This window comes from Peromyscus maniculatus, chromosome 13 (genome assembly GCF_049852395.1).
Source record: "Peromyscus maniculatus bairdii isolate BWxNUB_F1_BW_parent chromosome 13, HU_Pman_BW_mat_3.1, whole genome shotgun sequence".
In the NCBI taxonomy this organism is placed as follows: domain Eukaryota; kingdom Metazoa; phylum Chordata; class Mammalia; order Rodentia; family Cricetidae; genus Peromyscus; species Peromyscus maniculatus.
Genome location: NC_134864.1, coordinates 5,365,070 through 5,388,141, shown reverse-complemented (window position 1 = coordinate 5,388,141; position 23,072 = coordinate 5,365,070). Strand labels below are relative to the sequence as shown.

The window sequence follows — 23,072 nt, the reverse complement described above, 5'->3', positions numbered from 1 at the left end:
GATGTGATTCAGGTGGGGAACGTTTTCTTGGATGTAACAATAGAAGGTTTTTGTTTCCTGTCTCTACCAATATTCGGGATATTCACACAGCCATCAGCTGCAGGGAGCTGAACTTGGGGTTCCTGTAGTTCTGACTGCTCTGCTGTCTCAGCAAGTGACCAAGCATCTTGTTGCCTTGAGAGAAATGGTTGTCTTAATGCAGAGAGACATAAGGCTCGGGTTGGGTCCCTTGCTGTTTCCTTGTCCTCCCCGTCTCTGGTTTTCCAATTAGGTGTCCCCTCCTCATGCTGGCCCACATTTTATGTTACTTAGCCTTGGAAAGTAGAAACAAGAGTCTTCTGGGAGACTTGAGCACCTGGGCCATGAAGATGGGCAATAGGCCGCCTTCCTCAATCCCACTCCCAGTCCACTCTTTCCCCAAGCACAGATTTTCGTGGCTATCATCCCCAGGAGTGTGTGTGTGTGTGTGTGTGTGTGTGTGTGTGTGTGTGTGTGTGTGTGTGTGTGTGTGTGTGTGCATGTGTGTGTGTACATGTGTGTGTGTGTGTGTGTGTGCATGTGTGTGTGTGTGTGTGTGTGTCCGTCCCCATAGGAAAGCTGGTAGATATCAAACTTTGCTTTACCTGTGGAGGCTCTGGCCTCAGCCTACTGAGCTCACACCAGTGGACAAACCACCCAGCCAGGACGTGTGACCGTCCAAGAGTCCCAAAGTAGCCAGATCCACCAAGTCTTGATGACTCCACCAGACACAGGAGTCACTGTTTGTCCCAAGAAGGGAGTCAGCCTGTCAGCCATGTATCAGGCATTCCTCTCCTGGGACAGGTGTCCTTTTCTTTACCCCCTACCCACCAGTAAGGAATTCACTGACAGGGAGAGGTGGTATGTGGATGTGTAATCAGAGCTCTGAGGGAGCTAAGACAAAAGGATCAAGGCCAGCCTGGGCTATCAAATGAGACCTTGAGATATATATGTTTGTGGTGTGTGTGTATGTGTGTATTATGATGTATAGGATATAAATATTCATATATACGTGCATACACACACACACACACACACACACACACACACATCTGCTCCAGTACTCTGAGTTATTCTCAAGCACCACCTCAATTTCTTTATTCCCTTATCAAGGAATTGAACATCTGTACACGTGAGGCTTGGCAGTGGGGCTGGGATCACAGGTGAGACGACAGTGGCCATCAGGGCCGACAGAGGAAATAGTTCTGTCCCCAACCCAAAGGCCAGCTGGAGGCCCCTCCGTGAGCAGAGCAAAGGATGTGGCTTCACTCTAGGCATCGCCGTTGGGTCACAGGGCTGAGAGAAGTTTGGGCCAAGCCAACTGGGGGTGCCTCTTTAGGGCCCTCGCTCGTGGCCCTGGGAGGATGCATCTATGCAGAGCAGCCCAGGCCCCTGGATGAATTCTTCTCTGTGCTTGGCCTTTGTCCACTTTGAGAGAGGTCAGACCATGGACAGGAGCTCAACCTCTAGAACAGAGAAAATGCTCAGGGAGACACCCAGTCCGTCCTGTTTCCCCTGGGTGGCTATGGCAGTCCCTGTGGCCTCTCTGTCAGAGACACCACAGTAAGTTTGAGTATTAATGACAAGTTTTTTTCCAGAATGTCCTGAAGGGAGCTTCTGTTGGGAAAATTCCTGCTGACTTGGCTGTACGTGCTTGAAAATAAAGCAGTAACTTCCCATGCTCACTTTAGGTGAATGCGTCAAGCTCCTAGGGATGAGGGGGTTGGGGTCTTGATGAAGCAGAATAGGAAGCTATGTAAAGGATGCTGGGTGAATAGGATTGCTGAACCCGGGGCAAGGTGGAGGAGTGGTCCCATCCATGGGACTCACAGACTTAGAGGTGGGGGCTCTGTCCATGGGGACAATGTGCCTCCCAGGAGACACACCCTTCACTTGTAGACACAGCAGGCTGGCTCCGCCTCTGTCACCTTCATCTTTGGTGGGAACTACAAGCATCAGTCATGGGGTCTTCAGTGGACTGTAGAGTGGACTATTTATCATCTAGACCCTTAAAGAGCTTACACATGGTTTGCTGACTCATTATCTAACAAGGGTGTCTCCTGACAGAGTCTCCAGAATAAGTCATTTGGACAGTGCCTGGAAAGGGACAAGAGAAGCTTGGGAACTCTGGGTCAGGTGCCAGAGAGGGTAAGCAAGAAAGGTCACATTGAGTGTAAGAACCCTGAGCCCAGGTCCCATCTGAAGTAGAAAGAGTTGGTCACCAGCTGCTGACTTGCATAGTATCACTCAACCTCACATATAATTGAAAGCCACCTCCCCCAAGAGTGTCAGCCTATCTTGACTCAGGGGACACTCCCTTAGCCAGTTAGCAAGGGTGTCTCCCTGACTCAAAAGGGGAAAAGCATAAGCACTGGGTGATCTCCGAAGCTCCGACCCTCATCTCAGGTCCCCGGCTACCTCTTCCTCCTTTATGGTTGTTCTGATAAGCAGCCTAAGAGGCTGATTCCCTCCAGAGCTGCTCCACACTCTACATCCAAACAGATCCCACTAGTTGGGCGAGCATCCTTCGACTGGTTCCAGTTTTTAGAACCTCAGTACAAGTCTTCCTTCATCCTGGACATTCTCTAGCTGGAAACCCACTCAGGGAAGTATGGGCATTTATAAAGCCATGCTTCTTCTTCTTCTTCTTTTTTTTAAATTAATTTTTAAAATTTATTTTACATACCAACTACAGTTTTCCTCCCCCCAGCTTCTTTCTATCCCCCCTCCCCCATCTACTCCTCAGAAAGGGACAGGCCTCCCACGGGAGTCAACAAAGCATGGCATACCAAGTTGAGGTAGGACTAAGCTCCTTCCCCTTGCATCAAGACTTCAGGGAGGCATCCCACCATAGAGAATAGGTTCCAAAAAGCCAGCTCATGCACCAGGGACAGATCCTGGTCCCACTGCTAGGGGCCCCACTAATAGGCCAAGCTACACAACTGCCACCCACATGCAGAGGGTCTAGATCAGGCCGATGCAGGCTCCCTAGCTGTCCATCCAGAGTCCATGAGCTCCCCTGAGCTTGGGTCAGCTGTTTCTGTGGGTTTCCCCGTTATGCTCTTGACCCCCCTGGCTCGTACATTCCCCGCCCCCTCTTCAACAGGACTCCCGGATAAAGCCATGTTTCAAAGGAAACATTCCTGGGTGGATACTAGGACATTGGACCAAAGCCTTCTTTTCTGCGGAGTTCCTTTTTAGGAAGTCGGCTTTGACCCTTACAGGGATTCTCAGATCTTTTGTCTTTGGATTTAAATGGGTGTCTGGCCTAGGGACAAGCCTTCCTAGTGTTGGAATTTATCAGCAGAGTTGTCTGTAGCTGTCCTTGGGTTTCTGGCCTCTCTGGAGCAGGCTGTGAGTCTAAAGCAATATCTCCGCACTTGGTCATCTTAGGCTACTAGCTGAGCTCAAGAAATGACGAGTTTGTAGTGTAGAGACCCAAAAGTAGCTGTGTTAAGGCTCACAGAAAATCAGATCCCCCTGGGTTGTCTTTGGGAAACTTGTGTGTTTGTTGGAGGCAACATCAGAGCAATTGACAAAATGAAGGCGCACTGGAGGTTGGCCAGAATCTTGTAAGATAAACAGCAGGATTGGTGTCATGCAGGGCACAGCCCTGTTCCTGATCCTATCATTCTAGGCTTTCTCAGGATGCCAGTTTGTGTTGATCTGTGCCTGCTGGATCTGTGCCCCCACAACCAGCTAGAGCAGAAACTGAGTTCTGGGTTGCCTAGTAGTCACCAGCTGTGAAGGCTCAAGCCAACCTCCCCTAAGCCCAGGGCTCAGTGCCTATCTCTGTCTCTCCCTGAACTTTCCAGCATCTTTTTTTTTTCCTTTGTGGAGACAAGGTCTCATGTATCTAATGCTGGCATTGAACTGGCAATGTATCAGAGAATGGCCTTGAACTTCCGATCCCCCTGCTTCCCCATCTGGAGGGCTGGGATTACAGGATTGCACCACCACAACACACCCTGCTTAATTCAGCACTGGGCATTGGAATTAAACACAGGGCTTCACAAATGCCAGGCAAGCATTCTACCAACAGAGATACGGCCAACTCCTCGAGGCTGGGCGCTCTTGGTGGCTGTCAGTTTTAAATTAAAGGTGGCAAGAAACAGTTGAGAGTCAAGCTCTGAGCCATTTTGCCTCGGCCAGGCAGCCCTGATTTGAACATCAGCCCCGTTTAACTCCTGGGTGGCCTTGAGCGAGTCCCTTAACATCTTTTAGTGTTCGTGTTCCTTTCTGTGAAAATGAGTGAGGAGAGCAAGATGAGTTACAGAACTAGACTACGTGGGATTGCTCTTGGGGTTGGGATCTGGGCTGGGTGCTTCCAAAGTTCTGATGTATTTTTATAAAGAACAAATTAAAAGCACACAAGATTTCAAAAGTAACAAGGGAAATTTGTACAAAACAGAAAAATAGTACAGGTTGAATACATTGTTAAGAACGACAGTGGCCACACAAGTGACAGAATACTCAAAAGCCCCAATTAGTGTTTAGGGCTTCTTTTTACCGACGTTCAAGAGAAGGAGGAGCTGGCTTCTAAGATGTGTAGCACAGATATTTCTCGATTTTGATAGACAGGATTGAATTATATGTTTCTTTCCATAATACATCTGATTTTAATCATATACATGCCCAATTATGCATAAGTATAAGTGGATAAATAGAGGATTTTCCCTAAAAGTTCACTCAGAGGACAAAGTTTGCCTTGCTGTGCATGTACCCACAAACTAGTCTAAGCCAGAATGCACTCCCTAGCCTCGTACCGAGACATTCTGGAGCATGGTTGAATAGAATCTAAGTTTGATAGCTGTCGTGGGGAAGAGAAACTTACTCCATTGTTCAGAAAGGGGGTGTGTGCATCTCAATGCAAGCGGGAGTCCTCTGTCGCTGGTGTGTGTGTGTGTGTGTGTAAATGAGTAAATCTAACCAAATATTTAAAGAGAACTGGCTGTCTTTGAAGAGTATGCTAAGATGCCTCAAGCACGTGAGTTTAGCTAACTGGGGGCCCAGGGGGTCCCCAACTCCTGCTTGTGGGTCAGCACATTGGAGCCAATAATTACTTTCTTCCAGTGATGAATGTCTGCTGATAGATGAAGACATTTTTTTTTCCTAAAAATTAAAAACAAAAAGGCTTGGCAAATGCCAGCTGGAAGGGATTTGGGGGAGAGAGATGGTGATAAACCTCACGGATGTCATGTTCTCTCAGGAGGATAAGCGTATTAACTTTCTGTCATTGCTGCAAAAAATGGCCACAAATCAGTAGCTTTGAATAACACAAAGGCATCACCTCACCACTCTGAAGACAAAGGCTCAAAGTGGGTTTCTCTGGGCTCAAACCAAGTCCTCTACAGAGATGGTCCTTCAAGAGACTCTGATTTCTGGCCTTCCCCCATCTTCAGTGATGGAAGCGGAGCACACCCCCGGCCTTTCTCCTAACTCTCTCACCCCTCTCCAAGGCTCTGTGCTTACAAGAGGCCCGGATCCCCTCCCTGTCTCCAGGTCTTCAGCTTTGTCACATTCACAGAGTGCCTTTGCCACGTAGACTCACAGTCATTGGTCCTGGGTCTTGGGATGTGTACATCTTTGGGGTTGGGTAGGCATTATTAAGACTAAAGTAGAAGAAACTAGAACTTTCTTAAATCTATCTTCTAAATACATGTTTAGAAAGAATGGACAACTCTTTGAAATATACTTCAGTTTGGTTAAAAACCACATCACTTAAGTCAAAAACGAGCTGTAATGAGAATTGTTTGCATCAAGCGTCCCACTGGATCCCTGCTTACATGGATAGCCATTTTTAACTTTGGTTGGCACATGCTGGATCAATTATACCTGCTATTTTTGCTGAAACTCTCTACCACCCAAAGCTTATACCTGAGACCGGCACTGGAACCTGCCTGAAGTGTCTCTACCACAGTTCCAGGCACTGGGAGGCCCGGGAATGTGGATCTCTTTGGTTTAGTCACTACAGAAAGCTCACGAACACAGCAAGCCAGAGGGGCAGATATGAGTCCAGATGAGTGCCCGGAAGGATGGGTTTGGGATGTGGCTTCTTCCTCCTGCTGGAGCTATAAACCCATGCTTTTGGGGTGTGGGGCAGCCCCATGGATACTTCCCGCTCACTCTGTCCCGCATGAGAGAGACACCTGAGGAGTTGCCATGACATCAAAAGCAGGACCTTAGGAGTCCCAGGGCCAATCAGAGAGTAAGGTTGGGGGATTGAAGAAAGAGGGTATTGGTTTAAATATCAAGGCCACTCCATATAGTTAAAAGGGAGGTTTATTTTGTGGGGTAACTTACAAATGAAGAGATAGGTTACAGGGTCTGGGAAAGGTGTAGCGCAGTCCAGCGGTGTTCTCTGGAGAACTCTGCTTGGTCTCCCTCCAGCATCCAGGATCCAGGAACCAAGAAAGCCAGCCCATCCAGATCTCTGGTCTTCAGGGGTCCTCTCTCAGCTCCGCTTTGTAGGCGTGACAGTTACCCAAGCCTCAAAGGGGGCGGTACTTCCAGGTCAAAGCTGGAACTCTACCCACTACAAGAGGGTTAATGTTTTGGGCCAGGCTGGTGGAGTCATCATCCTCGGGGGAGGATGAGGAAGCTGAGCGCAAGGCTCCAGCAGCATGCATGCTCATCAGCTTCCTGGCCAGGCTTCCGAAATGGCAAATGGGATCTATCACATAGTGGCTCTGATCCATGCTGAAGCCCAGAGGATCTTATTAGGACAACAAGGTCCCATCTAAGTTTAAAGAAAGAAGCTAGTAATGATGGAGTAGTAATGTCTGTCTTGGCAAAGAGATGGTCTGTGCATCCCAATTCTGTCAATGGAGAGGAAATGGGGAGGGAGTCTGCAACCAAGCAGATGCTTGGGACCCCTGAGAAAAAGCTATACCTGATCTTGAGTGGGTAGGCTGGTGCGGTCTCTGCTTCCTCATATTTAAATGACAAAAACTGGAGGTGCCCTTTCCACACCCCTGAGTGGACGATGGATCAAGGATAGGACCTGGTATCACAAATTGTCCAGCCCTTTATCTGTGGGGCAGAGGCCTGTGTGCATGGAAACAGTCTTTGGCTGGCCAGTGCTGTCTTGGTGAAGTGTCCTGGGCCTGGTGCAGATCTGGGCCTACGTCATTTCCCCATGGAGCCTGTCTGCTTAGGAGATACTCAATACACTGTGTGAGCAGGGAAAGTGGAGGTTTGAAGAGACCTCTGGTTAGAGAGACATCACGGAAGGGCCAGGACAGCAGCAGCCTGTGCCAGGAGCAAGTGGTATCGCAAGGTAGGGCTGAGCAGGGAGCATTGTCCAGGGTTGGGGGCTGGGTATCATGTTGGTAGCACCCCAGGCAGTCACAGGTGGGAACTGACTCCCCACAACCCAGCATTTTTAAAGTTGTCAGTATGGAGACGTGAACCTGTAATTCCAGAACTTGGGAGGCAGAGACAAAGGCAGAGAGATTCCTACAAGTTGAAGGTTAGCCTGGGCTATATAACAGGTTTCAGGGCAGGCAGGACTGCATAGCAAGACCCTATCTCAAACAAACAAACCAAAACAACAACAAAAACCAGAAAAAGGTATGATAGGAAGGAGAGAGCTCAGAGATGGTCGGTAAAGTGCCTGTTGTACAAGCATAAGGAACCGAGTGTAAGCTCCAGAACCCGTGTAAAAAAAAAGCTAGATGTGTGTCATGGCTTGTAATCCCAGCCCTGTGGAAGCAGAGATAGGAGATAGTCAGCCGTCTCAGCCACCTAGTGAGTTCCAGACCAGTGAAAGACCTGTCTCAAAAGTCAGGGTGAAGGGGTCTGGGGAACAGTACCTGAGGTTGTCTCCGGCTGATGCACACACATCCATGCACACACGGCCTCACAAGTGCACCCACATCCGAACTGTCGCGTGTTTTATTGTGAAGGCCTTGGTGTGGACATTTTCTGGGTCCCCAGCATACACTGTTTTGCTGGCTATTAGCCCCAAGGAGCTTTTTCCATGGTATCTGGAATGAAAGGTCCCAGTGCCTGGATGGCTGTCCTATGCTTGAGGCATACTGCTTGCTCAGAACAGCCCTCAGTGAAGGCTGACAAACTGGACAGGACTGGTCAGGGCTGGACAGGGCCGGAGGGTGCAGGCTCCAGAGAGAGAGGAGCGTGTTCAAAGGAATGCACAGATGTGATGATTCCAGGAAAAAGAGAAGAGGCGTGTAGACAGGGGTCAGAACGGAAGATCCTCCCAGGAATTGAGGCAAGAATGCTGGGAGGGGGAAGAGGAAGAAGTAGATGGGACAGGATCCAGAAATGAGAGGCTGGACACCCCTCCCCCTCCAGTTTCTGGGTTTCTTAGGGGCCTTTGAGACGTGACCAGCAGGGACAGGGAGAGGCTGGAATCCTCAGAGAGGTTTGGCATGATCATTGCTGGAGCGAAGGGGACTCACTGGAGAAAGGAAGTCTGCCAGACTGGGAGGGCTGAGGCACCTCACCCTGTGGACTGGGTGACTACTGATCGTCACCCCCAACAGCGAGAGACAGCTATTCTGGAACTACTCTGACTGATGGAGGCACCCAGCTTCAAGGACCGAGCCCGGGGTTCTCAGCATCTCAGGTGTGATTTGGCCATCGTTACTATTTTAAAGCCGTTGTACTATTTAAAGCTCACTTAATGAATTCTGATTATATATGTTCATATGCATACTTATAATACACACACACACACACACACACACACACACACACACACACACACACGAATGAATCCCCTTGATTCTGTTTCTCTAGAGAATTCTGACTAAAACAACTCCCCACATTGGAAAAGAGAGTTTATTTGTGGCTTTAGGAATTGTAATTCAGGTGCTGACCTTGGAGGTATACATACTTTACTAAAAAATAGTAGGAGCTACAATTCAGGGACACAGATGCAAGAAATCCCGGAGAATGGCAGGGGAAATGGAGTTTGGATTTTGAGACAGAATAGTGCTTGCATGGCCAGTACAGGACGTAGATGAGGAGGCCTCAGCAGAACGGACGTGCCCACGGACCCAGAGTCCACAAGCTCTGGGTCTTCGTGTCGAGCCTGGGGGCACAGTGTGCTCCTCCAGTGTAGACGTGCCAGGTGCTGGGTCACAGGTGCTGGGGACCAGAGCTGAGATTCTGTGAGGCCCTGCTTAAGGACAATCTCCCGACCAACCCTGCTTTGAAAAGCTCTTCCGAGTGGCTGTCATGGTGGGTTTTCCTTTTCTTTTCACATTCCTGAATGTCAATCATTAACTTTCATTCCTTTCCCGTGGTTACAGTCTCAACATTTGTCTCCTCAAAATTCCCTTGCTGAAGGCCAAACCCTGAGTGAGGTGGTCATGGAGATGGGGGTCTAGCGGGTATTTAGCGTTAGATGAGGTGAGGATGGTAGGTACCCAGGCTGAGGACATCCCTCTAAGAAGGAAGGAACAAGCCCCACCCCTACCATGCACACACTGAGAGAAGGCCTTGAGAGGACACAGATAGAAAGGGCTGTCTGCAAGCCAGGGATAGGCACTTGCCAGAGCCCACCATGCCGGCCTCCGGACCTCACACTTGGAGCCTTCAGAGCTGGGACACTATAACTTTCTGTCAAACCGGCAGACTGACACCAATATTGACCCTGATGTTGTCAGGCCTCTGTGAATCCTATGGAATGTGCACCAAAGGATGAGTCACAATACTCAATACAAGCAAAGGGCCACTCTCAGAATATGCCACAGAGACTCGGTAGAGGGGGCGGATCCTGAACACTTCCCTGTTGGGCCACAGGAAGGCCACCATCAGGGTCTGTTTTCTCTGCACTTTACAAGCCTGGCTCAGCTCTCCTCTCTTTGGCAGGAACTGAAAACCTGGCCCTCAGGTGGGTGTGTCACTGCCAAGGGCTGTGGCCTGAGGTGGCTCTTAGGCCTGATCCTTGTACCCAGATCACTCCTCCCACGGCTCACACCCTGTCTAAGGGTGAGCAAACACTGCTTCCCCATGGCTCTTTTTGGGGGGGAGGGGAGACAGGGTCTCACTGTATAGCTGTAGCTGTCCTGGATCTCACTCTGTAGACCAGGCCAGCCTCAAACTCACTCTGTAGACTAGGCTGGCCTCAAACTCAGAGATCCACCTGCCTCTGTCCCTTGAGTGCTGGGATTAAAGGCTTGAGCCATGTCATCCGGCTAACCCTACAGCTTTGCTTTAAGAAAACAGGCTGTTAGGAATGCTGGCTCATGCTTTTAGTCTCAGCATGTGGGAAGATTGCCAGGAATTTGAGGTAGTGTGGGCTATGCAGTGAGTTCTAAACAACCTTGGGCTGTGGCATAAGACCTTATCTCAAAATGAACAATGATAAAGCCAAAGGAACAAAGCTGGAGAGAAGGCTGAGGTCTTTCCTTCCCTTCTGCCTCCAGCTGAGAGGAGCCGCTGTCTCCAGCACATCAGCAGGGGACTGTCTCTCAGTCCAGCCATCAGGTACAAAGGGAAATCCTCTAATCCCTCTATTATTTTCAAGCAAACTTTGCAATATATATATATATATATATATATATATATATATATATATATTCACAGTCTTTGACTTTTTCCACACTGAGAAATGAAAGTAATGTATGTAAGTGGACCATTGTTTAGCCGGGAATATGGAGGAGCAGCCTGGGAGATTTACTTAAGCCTTGTCCATTCAACGACAGAGGCACCATGATCTCTCTTAATCCTTGGCCTGTCACTGAACAGACAGAAGTTTCCAGAAGGAAAAGAGGCCAGGGGAGGACATGTTCATATTTGGGACAATGGGGAGACGAGGAAATCTCTTTCTGCTGGGGGCCAAAAGAGACCAGGCCAGTCTCTTTAGGGGACACTGGTGCTCAGGAGGGACCCATGCTGAACCTCCACCGTGAGCTAGGTATGACGCGTCACCCTGGTGATGCCTCATAGGTGTTTATCACCCGTGGAGACCTGTCCCCAAGACCTGCCATGTTGAGGAGAATGCCATTTCTCCCCTCCCCCAATCTCAGGGGAATCAGTTATCAGAGGAAGATGAGCCCACTCATCCCACACCCACCGGGCTACGGAAGAACCTGCAGGAGACAACCTGCTTCACCCAGCACTCTAACATGGGAGGGAGGGGCGTCCACAGACACACCGAGGGGACACCTGCACCTGCCAGGCACCCCTGTCCCCCGGACTGCCCAGGGCTTCCATGTGGAGGCTGCACAGCATGGAGAGAGAGTCGCTAAGCAGAGGACGCTCAGCAGCCTGGTGGTCTTGTCCCAAGCCTTTGCTCTTTGGTAAGGGCAACTAGGCGTCCTCAGCTGGTAGAGTCCCCTCCCTCTCCGTGCGGCTGACAGTCACTCCTTTGTCTTGGGACCTGGATTCTAATTCTGCCTCGCCCTCTTCCCAGCTGTATGATCTTAGGTAGGTTACTGAGCATCTCAGAGAGAGAACCTGTGATGGTCCCTGCCCATCTCCAGTCCCAGGTGGGAGTGAGACGCAAGGGACTTCAGTGGACAGTTCAGCAGCCAGCCAGCCTTGATTTTCCCCAGTAGGGTGGGTGGGAAGATCATGGGTCCGAGTCTCAGTGCTTCCGCATCAGAAGGGGTCTGTCTTGGCTACCACCTTCTGACCATGCTGCCACTCTCTTCCAAGTTGGTAACAGTATCACGGGTAGGGGGAGGAAAGGATCGATTTTTGCTGTGTGTGACAGGACCCTGTAGCCTTCTGGCCACGATCTGACCAAATTATACCTGGAAATCTCTACCACAGGTTTGAGAAAATCTCGACCATAGTTCAGAGTGTTGTAGTTTCAAAACGGCGGGCGAGAGCAAACAGCACACGATGCAGCAAGGCTCACGCGGAGGCTTTGTTGGAAGAGTGGGGGAGAAGGCAGAGACGCGGGGCCTCTGGAAACAAGAGCTAAGGAGAGAAAAAGAGAGGGAAGACAGCCGGGGCCCCCCCTTTTATGAGGGGACAAGGACGTGCACAGAAACCAAGCAGCAACACAGTGCATGACATTGTCAGGACCCTGGGCAGGCCAAAGTACAGCCTGCGTACTGGCTAGCGCGCCAGTGCAGGGATGAGGCAGCCTGCCAGGTCCCCAAGGGCAGGCTAGTGTAATGCCTGAAGGTTAGCGCGGAGGGGATCTGGCTGGGAGACTAGAGATAAGCCCGGAGGCCCCAGGCCCCATATCACAGGCACAGCGAAATTAAGCTCTCTTAATCCAAGTGCAAAGGCCACTGTCACAGCTGGAGGCTGGTCTGGTCTCCACCTGGTCCAGAGATGCCACTTGGTTAATATCAGGGTCCGGAGGTCACCTCCAGTGGGACTCCAGGTTTTGGGGTCCTTGAATAAAAAATGATCAGAGAAACACAGCTGTGATAGAATCAGATACAATTTTGATTTTTTATTTTGTTTTGAGAAAGATACCTTTCAAGGGAGGAAGCTGGCAGAGCACAAAACTAAACAATTCAACTGGTCCTAATGCGCAAAGGATGTGGGGAAAGATGTCATGTTTTTCCCAAGACCAGCTCTTTCCTCTCATCTGTATAGCATGAGCTTCTCCAAGCATGTTCTGTTTGGTGTAGTTCTACATACAACTTTACACATCCTGTTTCTTCAGCATCTATCCTAGTGAGCTTTGTCAACCTGATACAACCTAGAATTATCCGGGAAGCGGGCTGCCACTGAGGAATTGCCTGGATCAGATGGGCCTGTAAGCATGTCTGTGAGGGGCCTCAGCCCACTGTGGGTGGCATCATTCCATAGGCAGGTGGTCCTGAACTGGGTAAGAAAATCAGCTCACAAGCCAGCTAGCAAGCAGCACCTCCCGTGGTTCCTGCTGTTCTTCACTGGCTGGGAAGTGAGTTCCTTGGCCGGAGGTGATGCAGTATGGAATATCAAGGGGGCCTGCCTTTAAGTTTCTGCCTCGACTGTGACCTGGAATTGCAAGCCACATAAACCTTTTCTTCTTCCACCTTGTTTTAAGTGTCACAACAGCAGAAATAATTAGTGCATGATGAATCTCCACCAGGGGTGTACATTGTCCTATACTGACCCGCCGGCCACCGTGGGATGAGAGTGCCTCTGTGCCTGTGCCAGGGGCTGGATTTAGTGGGCGTCTGTTTAGGTTTTCCAGGCTTCCTCTTTGCCAGCTGTTTTTGGTTGTTGTTTCATATACTAATTTTTAAAGATCTTTGAGACCTCCCTCTCTTCCTTACTGTCACATGCTGCCCCTGAAGGACAGACAGAAAGAATATTCAAGGAAGATCCACCCACTGAGGACTCTGGGGCTCCAGACCAATACCCCTGAGTCAAAACTCATGTGTAAACTCTGCAGGGCCTTTGAGAGCATCCAGATGAGAGCCACAGAGACTGAGAACCAAGTACAATCAGGCAATTCACGGAAATACAGCCAAATCTCACAAGCACTTCACATAAGTTCCCCAACACAGAGAGCTCCTGGAGGCAGTCGTTATCCTTGAGGGTGGGAAGGAGACGCTGGGAACAGCAATCCTGAATTCCTTTGGAATTTGGGTCTGGTTACACCTGTGTGTCCAGCAATCTGCACATTTAATGTGAGCACCATGAGAAGTAGGCTAAGCTCACTCACATTTGTTTTAATGTGAAAAACACCCAAGAGCATATGAGAACTGCAGGCATGCCTTCACCCTGAAACCTAGTCACACAGCAAGAACCTAAGGGTTTCCCTCATGACTTCCAGAGACCTAAAGGCTCAGCATTCCTTTATCCTTGGCTGAAGAGTTTTCACAGATTCAACTCAAAATGGCCTCAACACATGACAGGCCAGGCTGGCTAATTAAAACCAGAGAGAAACTGTTGACCCACACAGCTCAAACTAACGCTGCCATTTTTGGTAAATGCCTCTTCTCAACTTTTCCTGCTGTGAGGATGCCATTTCCAGAGGAGGAGGTGCCTCATTCAATCACCAAAGAGGGCATTGAAAAACCTTTCTCCTAGCGGGTCCCGGCATGGCAGGACAGAAAGATCGTGAAGATCATGGGCACAGAAGAAGGGAAGGGAGTCTTTCCCTGCGAAGTCTGGTTGAAGCATCTCACCAGCATTCCAGCACAGTTAGCTGGATGCCTGCAAATTTCTAGAAACCTCACCCAAAATCTCCAGAGGAAAGGAGCATACCAAATTCCTTGTGTAACTACAGTGGCTCCTGGCTTTACCTTATCAGACAATGGCCCCGCCAGAGCCTTCTCTGGAGCCACCCAGTAATGCATTCTCAAGAGAGTTCCTACCAACCTTTTCAGAGGAAGTTCAAGAACCATCAAATGCTGTCTGTATAGAGTTAATAGGCAGACAGTGAACCTTGACTCTCCCTTGAGGAGCACATTCAGGTATGTTTCACATTCTTCTGGGCATCTCTCTTCCTCCTGACCCTCACAATTAAGCCTCTACTAAAATACCTTTAACAAAAATCTCCAACTCTGCTTGGAGGTGGCTAGACCTGAAATCCTTTTCTCCACCAGTCACAAAAATTTGGCCTGAGAGGAGCTTCCTAAAAGATTTGGGGGACTTGTCAAGCTGACGGAGGTGACAGCATAGAGCTGTGACTCGGTCCCCTCACTGCTGATACCCCTGAACATGTTTTATTCTAGTGTTGAGGTTGGGTTGGGGGAAGAACCAGTGTCATGTGCCAGGGGGTTGTCAGGGCTTTGCACACGACAGGACACAGGTAGAAAGAGGCTCTGTCACTCAACTGCCTGTAGGACGGATCAGATTCCGACCTGCTTTTTATTTTGTTTTTGTGCCTGGGTCTCATCTACCCCAGAATAACCCTGAACTCTTGATCCTCCTGCCTTTACCTCCCAGTGCTGGAACTGCAGGTGTAGACCCAGCTTAAACTGCTCCTTTGGGGAAAGTCTTGGTCCTGCTGCAATTCTGTCACCATAGGCCGTGGTCGGTTCAGATAGGCAGCTCTCCGCACACACAGACAAGCCGCCTCTGTATACCTCGGAGATTCATCCCAAGACAGTCACCACCAAACACTGGCCGGACACTCTACCCCAGGGCCGGTGAACATCCATCCATCCCTTCTTCCGGGACTCCTCTAAGATGGTCGCTGGAGTAACAGGGACATTTATAAGCTTGTATTAGTCCTAGAATTTGTTCCTCCATGGCAGTGGAGGAACAGGAGGCCCTAAGAGGAGGCTGCAGCGGGCTTATGCAAGGAGAGGTCAGGCAGAGTTGAGGGGTGGCATCCCTGGCTCCCACCCATACCCTCAATGCCACAGTCTGCTCTCTGTACCTTGTGCCACAAGACTTGGAACCACTAGATTCTTTCTTAAAAATACTCTGTGCTTTGAAGAGACTCTTTCATGCTTTAGTTCCTTCAGAACTTATTCAGGAGGATAGTTTGAGGATTTAAATGGATTTTTTTTTACAACTGCTCATCAGTGTTCTAAACTTTTATTAGCATCTTTTTTTTTTTAATAAGTGACAACCTATTGAGGTTTTATACAATCCACCCATTTAGAAAGGACAATTCCATGGCTGTTGTAGAACACTCACCTACTTTCAGTCTCTATGGCTATCTCATCTGAATGTGATCTATAATGTGTGGCCCTTTGTGAATGGCTTCCTGAACCTGGCAAACTGTGTTCAAGGATCTCTCATGATATAGAGTATATCAACACTTAACTTTTCAAGGCTGAATAATATTCTACTATATAGGTATATCACTTTATCTATTAGTCAGTTGATAGTCATTTCAGCTATTTCTACCTGTCACAGTGATGATGCATACTGCCATAAACATTTGCATACAACTTGTATGGATATGGTCTTTTGAAGAACTCTACAGTTTTTCCATAATGGCTGTATGGATTTACCCTCACCATCCATGAGTAAAGGTTCATTTTCTTCATGCCCTCTCTTACACATTTGTCTCTTTCTAATGACCATACTAGCCGGGGTGCAGTGGTCTCTGGCTGGAGTTCTGATTTGCACTTTGCTGGTGATTAGTGACTTTGAACACCTTTTCATACATCTGTTGGCCATTTGTATGTCTTCTTCTGAGAACTGTTTACTTAGGTCCTCTGCCCACTGTCTTAGTTAGGGTTTTATTGCTATGAAGAGACACCATGACCATGGCAACTCTTACAAGGGAAAACATTTAACTGGGGCTGGTTTGTAGTTCAGAGGTTTAGTCTATTATTATCATAGTGGGAAGCATGGCCACACACAGGCAGACTTGATGCAGACTAGCTGAGAGTTCTACATCTGGATCAACAGGCAGCAGGAAGAGAAAGAGACGCTAGATCTGTCTTGAGCATTTGAAACCTCGAAGTCCACCCCCCAGTGGCACACTTCCTCTAACAAGGCCATGCCTTCCAATACTCCGTATCAACCAATGGGACCATTTCCATTTAAACCATCACACCCACTTTAAAAAGTTGGGCTATTTGCCTTTCTGTTGTAAGTGACTTGAGTTCCTTTTATGCTTAGGACAACATCCTCTGTCAGTGTAGAGCTATGGTGGTTTGAACGACTCCCATAGGGCTAGGTACTTGGATGTCTGGTTCCCCATTGGTGGACTGTTTAGGAAGGAGTAATAGGTGTGGCCTTGGAGTAGGAGCATCATTTGTGGAGGTTTCAAAAGCCCAACCCCCACCCACCGCCACCCCCCTGCAACATGCAGATCAGATGGGAGCTCTCAGCTACTGCTCCAGCACCATGCCTGCCTACCTGCTTCCATCACGCTTCCCATCGTGATGATCATGGAGTAACCCTCTGAAACTAAAAGTTGCCTTGGTCATGGTGTCTCCTCATAGCAACAGGACAGTAGCTAAGACAACAGCTAATGAACAATCCCTTCCTATCTGTGTGTTTTCCCTTCATTCCGCCGTTTGTTGCCTTGGCTGGGAAGAAACTGGTTAGTAGACCAAATCCTACTTGTGTGTTTTTGCTTTTGTAACTAGTGTTTTTAAGGTCAGATTCAAAAACGTCTTGTCCAGTCCAATGCCATGCCTCATTGCTCCTGTGTTTTCTTCTAGTATTTTCAGATTTCCAGATCTTATTTTCAAGACTTGAATTTTCTTTTAGTTGATGTTTTGCAGTGTATGCTGAGAGACAGAGTACAATTTCTACTTCACATGGCTGCCCAGTTTCCCCAGCTCCTCTTACTAAAGGGTCTTTCTTCCATGTGTGTTCATGGCCCTGTTGTCAAAAAACAGCCAGCTCTGATGTAGATTTAACTCCAGGCTCTCTACTCTGGGACATCAGTCTGCTTGAGTACATTTTAGGTCAGTACTATACTGTTCTGGCCACTTTTGTTTTGTGGTATATTTTGAAGTGATAGTACAATGTCTCCATCTTTCTTTTTGCTCAAGATTGATTTGATATTTACTGTTCTATATAAATTTTAGGCTTTTTTTCCTGTTTTGATATTTTAACAGATTACTGAATCTATGCACTACTTTGGGTGATATGTGCACTTTGACAATATTCATTCTTTCAGTACATGAATACAAATTATTTTCCATTTATCCAAGTCTTTTTGTTTTGTTTTGTTTTGGTTTGGTTTTGGTTTTGGTTTTTTTTCGAGACAGGGTTTCTCTGTGTAGCTTTGCGCCTTTCCTGGGACTCACTTGGTAGTCCAGGCTGGCCTCGAACTCACAGAGATCCGCCTGGCTCTGCCTCCCGAGTGCTGGGATTAAAGGTGTGCGCCACCACTGCCCGGCTCATTTATCCAAGTCTTATTCAGTGTCTCTCATCACTGTTTTACCATTTCTACTACAGGGGTCTTCTTTCTCTTTTGTTAAATTTCTTCCTAGGTAAGGGTCTTGGTAGATGTAAATAAGAATTTTTTTTCTGATTTGTTTTTCAGATAGTGAAGTGTGCAGATATGTTTCTGAATCATGTATGTTGATTTCGTAGTTTTCGACTTTATCAAAATTATTTCTTAGTTCTAACGGTTTTATGGCAGCATCTTTGGGGTATTTTCTATGTAAGATCAGATCCTGGGCAAGCAGGGACAATTGAACATCTTCCTTTTCAATTGGGAGGCCTTAATCACTTCAGCTAGGACTTCCATCTCTAGGACAGATGTGCTGAGAAGTGGCACCCATATTTTGCTCCGTGTCTTAGCAGAATTACTTTCTATTTTCCATTCCGTTTCATCCTCAAAAACATTAAAAGCTAGAACCACTATGAGATCCAGAAAGCCTGAGTATATGCACAAAAGAGCTGAAATTAAGATACCAAAGGATTACCTTACTGTACCACTCACTATTCACAAAAGCCAAGGTATGAACCAACCTATGTATCCACCGAAGGTCAGACAATACGTACATAATGGGGAATAGATGCAGTGGAATACTAACTACCCAGTGAAAAGCATTGGAGTCCTGGGTATTGTCTATCCTCCGCCGAAGCAATGAACCAGTCAAGCCGAATTAGTAAGTTCAGGTTTACAAGCAGAGCGAAGCAGCTCCCGGGCGACTCTCAGGCGGGCAGGAGGGAGGGCACGTGGCAGGGCTGGCGACCAGGTCTTAAATATCCTGCAGGCATGGTCCTGAGCAGCTCCTGGGGGGAGCTGGCCCTTGACAGGCTTTCTCAGGGGTGGGATCTGGAATGGGAGGGCAGCTCCAGGGGAGGGCCATTGCTTGGCCGGCTTTCTTTGGGGTAGGGTCTGGGGAGAGAGAGGTAGAGCCAAGGTGGGGCTTCGGCCTAAACATCCAGCCATAGAAAAGTGTGGTGGTGGGAGTGTGGGGGCGGGAGTGCTCATTGTCATTGTGACCAAGTTGGTTGAGCATGGAGAATATTACGGGAAACAAAGTTAGCCAGTCACAGAAAGGAAGCATCTTGCATTATCACTCACAGGCAGTGTGCTATCTAGGTTTCATCAAGGTGACACAAGCCGAAGTCCTTCGGGAAGAGGGAACTTCAGTTGAGAAAATTCCCCTGCTAGACACCTGTGGTGCATTTTCTTGATTGATGATTGATGTGGGAGGGCCCATCTCTGTGTATGTGGAGGGTGCCATCCCTGGGCTGGTGGTCCTGGGTACTAAAAGATAGCATTCTGAGAAAGCCATGAGGAACACGCCAGTAAGCAGCACCCTTCCATGGGGTCTGCATCAGCTCCTACATCTAGGTTCCTGCCCTGCTTGAGTTCCTGTCCCAACTTCACTAAGTGATGGACTTCCAGAAGTGCTGTGGAACTGTAACTGAAACCTTCCCTGCCAGGTTGCTTTTGGTCACGGTGTTTCATCATAGCAATAGAAACCCTACCTAAGACACGTAGGATCTTAAAAAGCTGACCTCTTAAGAGAATTAAGCCAGTTTTAGAAAGATGAACATTATATGTTTTCTCTATGCAGTTTCTACATTGTATATAGATGCATGCAATTATGCAGGTGTGTGTGCATTGAAGGTAAAACCAAAAACTGTCACAATGGGAACTAACAGAAGTTAGGAGAGGGGAGTGAGACCCATGAGATCATACTCAATGTATCACACATATGTGTGTGGAGTGTCCTTTTGTGTGCAGTATGATGAACATGTGCAATGAAATTTTTTCAGAGGTGACCTTACAGGAGTTGAGAGTATAGTGATTGTAAGAGGCTGAGGTGGTTAAAGGATGGGGATGGCTAGACAAACATTTCAAAAGGCCTACTTGGTAACAGGGGCAGCGTACTCTAATCTGGAAAAATGGACAAAAGAGGATGCTAGTGCTCTCACCCTACAATTGCAGCTGTGTAAGAGAACGCATCTCACTCAGGTAGATATCACTCAACGGTGCTCATTCTCCAAGCTATCATGCTGTGCATGACTTTTCTAGTTTCAATTCTGTTACTGTGACAAATGCCCTAACTAAAGGCAAATTAGGGAAGAAGGGGTTTATTTGGCTTACAGTTCCAGGCTACAGTCCGTCATTTCCAGGAAGTCAAGACAGGAACTCAAGGAGCTAGTCACATCACATCTATAGCAAAGAGACAACAGATGTACAGATTCTTTATTGCTTGACTTCAGCTAGCTTCTTGTCTCTCTTATACTATTCAGAAATCCCCACCTAGGGAATGGTATCGCCCACAGTGAGCTGGGTCTTCCTTCATCAATGGACAATCAAGATAATCCCCCCATAGACATGGCCACAGGCAGACCCAATGCAGACAGTCCCCCATGGGGACTTTCCCCGGGTTATTGGAGGTGTGTCAAGTTGACAATGACAATAACTAGCACCATGACAAAACTATTCATTGGCATCTGCTGACTAAAACACAGAAGATGGTAGGGGTACAGCTCAGTGGCAGAGCACCACACCACTACCAAAAATAATGTAATCCTGTTTTGTTGTTGCTGTTGTGACTACTGTACTTGAGATGTCTACGTCTAAGTTCTTTTGCTGAGATGCAGCAAAAACATCCCTCTGGCTTAGCCCGAGTCTGATGGCCCCCTGGACAGGTCTTCAAGGCTAGGGTTTGTCTGAACCTCCTTCCAACTCGACTGGAAACTGTTTCCCTGTCACATGCATATTTCCAGTGCTTTCCACAGCTTGGGCAGCCCGTTGTCTGTTCCAGTGACTACTCAAGCTGACCTCTGGGCTCTAGGGAGCCTCAGAGAGCTATGGAGTCTTATGCAGTGGCTGCTCTAAAATCCAAAGACAAGATGAGGTGACTTCTTTGCTTCAAGGACACACTAGGCCAGGGTCTCTTTGAGCGCCTCACACAAAGCCTTCTAGCAGGTTCCTGCTTCAGAAATCCCATAAGCCACAGTCAGCTGCAATGCTGTGTATTTCTGCAACCCTGGGGAACATGGATACAGCAATAAAAAGGACAAACGACCACAGTCCTTTTTGAACCCTGTGACCTTCCACCCGGCCCTTTGTACAAGAGCCTCTGGCCTTTGTCAGGACTCCTTTTGAGCCACCCCCTCTTCCTGACATGTGGTACCCACAAAAGACCAAGCTCCGCCCTTCTTCCTTGTCGTCTTCTTCATTTTATTGATTTCCTTGGCGAGGCAGGGTCACCAGGGCTGGCTTTCAACTCTCCTTCTGCCTTAGCCTACCAAATGCCATGATTACAGGCGGGTGCCCCGGTGACGGCTGACTTTCCACTTTGATGTATAAACCACAGCTCCACCTTTTCTCAGACAGTCATTTTACAAATAAAGATTGAATATTCAAGATCCACTATGTGATGATGTATGTTTACATTGCCAAGTGGCTGTCATCATCAAATCAGCTCAGCCATCCATCACCACCCATGCCTTGCTCTAGACCTCCAAGTGTCGCCCATCTTAGGACTGACCCTGTGCCCCCTGGCAGTGTCTCCCCTTCTCCCACACCCAGGGCCTGGCAAGCAACCACCTCTCTACCCTCTGCTTTTTTTTTTCCCTCGAGACAGGGTTTCTCTGTGTAGCTTTGGAGCCTGTCCTGGATTTCTCTCTGTAGCCCAGGCTGGCCTCGAACTCACAGAGATCCGCCTGGCTCTGCCTCCCAAGTGCTGGGATTACAGGCGTGCGCCGCCACTGCCCAGCTACCTTTTGCTTTTAACGAGTTAGACTTTTTTAGCTCTACATGTAGCTGAGATATTTTGTCTTTCTGCGTGTGATTTATTTCATTTTGCACAATGTCCTTGAGTTTTGCCTGTGTTGCCGCAGAGGGTAAGGTGTCTTTTCATTGTGGCATAGCATCCCACCTTGTAGATGGACCACGTTGTCTCTACCCACTCGTCCGTCAGCAGACACTAAGCCCTAATCAACTTTTTCTCTTTAGCAGTTGACTCAGGCATTTGTCACGCACGCACTGTAAAGGAGAGCTGAGGGCCATTGTTCTAGGCCTGGTTATTTAAGCTTGGTGACCTTGACAAGCCCAAGATCCTGGGGCTTTCCTCATCCTTCTAATGGACTCCTTTTCATTTCCTGACTCCTGGCCTGCCTTCCCTTTAGCCCTTTCTGCTCCCACCACCATATGCAGATACTCAACCCTCCAAACACAAACCCAGAACTTCCTAATCTCAGCACCCTTCCGTTCTCTGCATCCGCAGGCTTTGTGGGGACATAACATTGCAAGTCTGGGTTTCAAAAGCTGTACAGTCCTCAGGTGGCCCGCTGTGCTGTGCCTGGTGCCCGCCCAGCCTGTAGGCTTCCTCACCCCAACCCCGTCTCCATTTCCTTGTCCTCCATCTCCCACACTGGCTCTTTGCCCTGGGCCCTCTGCGTTCCCGGCTCTGCTCACAGCCCCGCTCTTCTGCCAACAGGGATGCCTGCTTTGTTCCTGCTCTCTGGCTTGTCTCCTCTATCCCCACACCACTCCGACGTCTCAGTTCTTTCTTTCAGGTGGAAATCCTTCCTACCTTCCTGTACCTGTCAGGAAAGAGGCGCTGTGCACAGCGCTTCCCTTGCATGTCTGTCCTCTACCCTGCTGCTCCACCCCTGTTATGTAGACTGACAGCAGCCAGGCGGCAGAGATGGGAGCTACCGAGTCTAGGGGCCTGGATGTGACCTCAGGGTGTATTTTTATTGTCTTCTCACCAAAAAGAGACACTGCCTGGATTAGAAACCAGGATTTGGGCTGCAGTGTGGCTCAGGGATAGAGTGCTTGCCTGGTGGGCAGGAAGTCCTAGGTTTCATCCACAGTGACCACAGAAACTAAAGCAGAAGAAACTATGATTGTGTCTGGCGGCGGTGCCGCACGCCTTAATCCCAGTACTCGGGAGGCAGAGGCAGGCAGATCTCTGTGAGTTCGAGGCCAGCCTGGGCTACAGAGCGAGTTCCAGGACAGCCAAGGCTACACAGAAACCCTGTCTCAAAAAACCAAAAACAAAAAACAAAAAACCTACGATTGCTAAATGAGTGTCAACAAGCCGTTGGAGTAATTCCTACTAAACCTTCCAGGTCACATTCTGGCTGAGGCCAGATCTGGACTGGACCTTGTCACAACGGACCATGTTCAATTCCAACTTCTACCCAATGTGTCTTCCTCCCCTCTTGCCCCTTTCTGTCTCCCTCTTTCTCTCTCTCCACCTCTCTCTCTCCATCTCCCGGCTGAACAGCCTCAAGGAAAACCAGTGTCCATCACTCCCCTCTTCTGGGGCTGAGAAGAC

At 48.5% G+C, this 23,072-nt stretch overlaps 1 protein-coding gene across 3 annotated transcripts in view; it reads left to right on the top strand.

Annotated features, from left to right (window-relative positions):
- Window positions 1-23,072, top strand: part of Ngef (neuronal guanine nucleotide exchange factor) — a 105,389-nt gene that overhangs the window by 1,006 nt on the left and 81,311 nt on the right. The window contains exon 1 of one of the 3 annotated variants that reach the window (XM_076549520.1): window positions 8,051-8,608. The exons of 1 other annotated variant lie outside the window; for it this stretch is intronic. The gene's annotated coding sequence lies outside the window, so the exon portion shown is untranslated. Of the gene's footprint in view, window positions 1-8,050; window positions 8,609-9,862; window positions 9,881-23,072 lie in introns of those variants that run through there. One more of the 3 variants, XM_076549521.1, reaches the window with a different exon arrangement.